We start from the raw sequence: 3,818 nt of genomic DNA on the forward strand, positions 1-3,818 counted from the left end.
ATCAGGGAGAGATTACTTCTAATTCGTAAAGACCGAAGAAAGGCTTGGTCATCGCTGACCACCCAGCTGAAGCCTGTTCAAGAGTGAGATATTAGTGAAAGAAAGATGAAACACAGCCAAGCCCAGGGAAGATGTCAGAGACATGGGAGAAGTGGAAATGAGGGGGAAGAAAAGCACTGAGAGCTACAGGTAGTTAGAAGAAACTTGTTAATATTTTACCTGCATTTCCATCTGCTTTCTTTCATTTCCTATGTAAGAACAGGAAGGGCCTTTCATAATTATCTGGCTGACCCCCCCAGTTTCACGAATGGAGGGATTTAGGTCCAGAAGTTCAGATATCTTGTTTATGGACAAAACGGGTGAGGGCTGAGTCAGGATTAGAAGCCTCAAGTCCGATCTCCCAGTCCTGTGTCCTTCCCCGCTACAGTTTAATGGTCTCACTGCAGATAATTCAAACAGGCTTGGCCTGTGTTCTTCTGGAACCCATCACCGTGAGACACAGAGGAAGTGGATTATGGGGAAGAAATCGAGAACTATTAAGACTGTCCCTTCAGTTTCTCTTGCTTTGTGTTTATTCTGGAAGGTTTAGGATTTTCACAGTGACTGTGATCCCAGTACTTATCAAGAGCCTTAAAACTGTGTATCCTTTAACCAAACAAATGCATTTCCAGAAATTTCGTCTCCAAAAATAATTTCGATATGCACCAAGTTTTGGCCAAAGAATTGATTATCTCAATCCTTTTTGATTTCTTAAAGCAAACATTTGGAAAGAAACATCCCACAGTAGGGGCACAGTTAAGTAAATTTTGACACATTCATATGAAGGACTACCATATAGCTATGAAAGTGGTTTTATAGACTGTATTTGATGAAACAGAAAAAAGCTTTGGCATATAAATGGACAAAAAGTGTTATAGAAGAAAATATAGCATGACTACTCTTTTGGGGTAAATAACATATACATGAATACAAAATAACTAGAAGTATATATCAAATTTTAGCAGTAGGTCTGTTGGGAATGGAATTATTGTCTTTTTGTATTGTTTTATATTTTTTACATTTTCTAGAATGTATTAGTTTTGTTTAACATTTGTTAAAACTAATGTATTAGTTTTCAATTAAATTTTTAAAAAACTTAAAGCTTTTTCAGAGTGACAATAAATTACCAAAGAGTAGAACAAGACAATTTTTAACTTACTCTGCTTGGGTAAAAGTGTGGTTCTTCTAAGGGTCAACTCATAAATACCTCATAATAATTACTCCTTTTACCCATCCTGCCAGGTCAGCCATTTTGCATTTGGCCCTATACTTAGAATTTTTTTCTTAATTACTGAACTGAATTGTTGTGGGTTTTTTTTTTTTTTTTTTTTTATAAATTTATTTATTTATTTATTTATTTTTGACTGTGTTGGGTCTTCGTTTCTGTGCGAGGGCTTTCTCTAGTTGCGGCAAGTGGGGGCCACTCTTCATCGCGGTGCGCGGGCCTCTCACTATCGCGGCCTCTCATGTTGCGGAGCACAGGCTCCAGATGCGCAGGCTCAGTAGTTGTGGCTCACGGGCCCAGCCGCTCCGCGGCATGTGGGATCTTCCCAGACCAGGGCTCGAACCCGTGTCCCCTGCATTGGCAGGCGGATTCTCAACCACTGTGCCACCAGGGAAGCCCTGTTGTGGTTTTTTTTAATCACAGAATAATCCCTATCAGACAATAGATAAAAGGGCTTTTTAAAGCTTTGAAGCAGAAACAAACAAATCATTAGGTATCTTGGCTTGCAAATTTTAAGCAAAGATACTTATAACTGTCCCCATTGAGAGACTTCAGAACAAAGCCTGCCATATCAATCCTGACAATCTTCGGATGGTTTTACCTTGTAGGTTTCAAACCAAACAGTAAAAAGAATTTACAAGAGGCAGCTCTGACTGTGAGGTCTGAAGTCAACTGTTGTCAAAACAAAACCTGGTTAGTGCATTTGTAGGGTGAGGGTATCACCCAACCCAGGATACTTTTGAAAGTTTAAGGGGTATGGGACATCCCTGGTGGTCCAGTGGTTAAGACTCCATGCTTCCAAGGCAGGGTGCGTGGGTTCAACCCCTGGTCAGGGAACTAAGATCCCACATGCCATGTGGCCAAAAACTTAAAAAAAAAAAAAAAAAAAGTTTAAGGGGTGCAACTGTCATTACGTGGGGCAACAGGCAGAAACTGGGACGGTTTGGGGCAAAATGGGACTTATGGTCAGCCTATGAATTTAGCTTCTTTTTAGACTGTTCTCTTTGAGGGTCTATTCGGGGTGGAGAGTATTGGAATGTGGGACTTGGATGTGCTCTTGGAAGCCAGCCACCAGATTGTCTGATGGGGAAGCTGAGGTACAGAATGAGGAGGAACTAACCCCAGGCCAGAGGCAGCTCCTAACTAATGATCCAAGGCTAAATGCCTTTTGCTGATAGCTTTCTCTCTCTTTTATTTTTTATAAAGTTAACCATTTTATTTACTTATTTATTTTTGGCTACGTTGGGTCTTCGTTGCCGCACGCGGGCTTCTCATCACGGTGGCTTCTCTTGTTGCGGAGCATGGGCTCCAGGCGCGCAGGCTTCAGTAGTTGTGGCACACGGGCTCAGTAGTTGTGGCGCACGGGCTTAGTGGCTCCGCGGCATGTGGGATCTTCCCGGACCACGGCTCGAACCCGTGTCCCCTGCCTTGGCAGGCGGATTCCTAACCACTGTGCCACCAGGGAAGTCCCAATAGTTTTCTTTTTCTTTTAGAGTTTAGGACTTTTAATTTGTCCCAACAAAATCCTTTTTTTTAAGGCCATGCAGAGGGCACTAAGGCATTCATAGGAGAGAAGGCAGCACACAGAAATAAAGACCTGCCAGAAAGATCTGGCTTTAAATCCCGCCTTTATTTCTGGCTTTACGACTTTGGGGGCACTCACAGAACTACTCTGAACCTCAGTTTCTTCATCTATAAAATTGGAAGGATAGTAACTACTTCATACGGTTGTACTGAGTACCTATTAGCTGCTCAAAAAATGTTAACCATCATTATTATTCAGGTTGTACATTGACTTTGTTTTTTAATTGTGGTAAAGTATACATAACATAAAACGTAAATGTAACTTACGATTTTAACCATTTCTAAGTGTACAGTTCAGTGGCATTAAGTGCATTCACATTGTTGTGTCACCACCACCACCATCATCTCCAGAACTTTTTCATGATCACGAACAGAAAGTTCATACCCATGAAACATTAATTCCCCATTTCTACCCCCTACCCCCTGCCCCCTGCCCCTGGCAACAACCATTCTACTTTCCGTCACTATGAATTTGACTAGGTACCTGAAGTAAGTGCAATCATACAGTATGAATCCTTTAGCGTCTGGCTTATTTCACTTAGCATGATGCCTTCAAGGTTTATCCAAGTTGTAGCATGTGTGGGAATTTCTTCCCTTTCTTAAGGCTGAACGATATGAGATACATGTACATACCACATTTTGTTTATCCATTCATCCCTCTATAGCTATTCAGGTTGTCTCTACCTTTTGGCTATTATGAATGATGTTGCTATGAACAGTGGTGTTCAAGTCCCTGCTTTCAATTCTTTTGCGGGTATACCCCAAAGTGGATTTACTGGACCATACGGTTGTGCATCACTATTAAGTGATATTTGTATATATAACCTTGGACTAACAAAAAGGTTACTAAACCTTTTTGAACCTCACTGGAAATAATAACTCTCTCAGGCCCTGCCATAAATGTAAGTTACCACAGGCATAGTGACGATACATAATAATGTAGTTTAAAACAATGCAGTTGGTTGCTCCA

The sequence above is a fragment of the Balaenoptera acutorostrata genome, chromosome 12 (genome assembly GCF_949987535.1).
Source record: "Balaenoptera acutorostrata chromosome 12, mBalAcu1.1, whole genome shotgun sequence".
NCBI lineage: Eukaryota > Metazoa > Chordata > Mammalia > Artiodactyla > Balaenopteridae > Balaenoptera > Balaenoptera acutorostrata.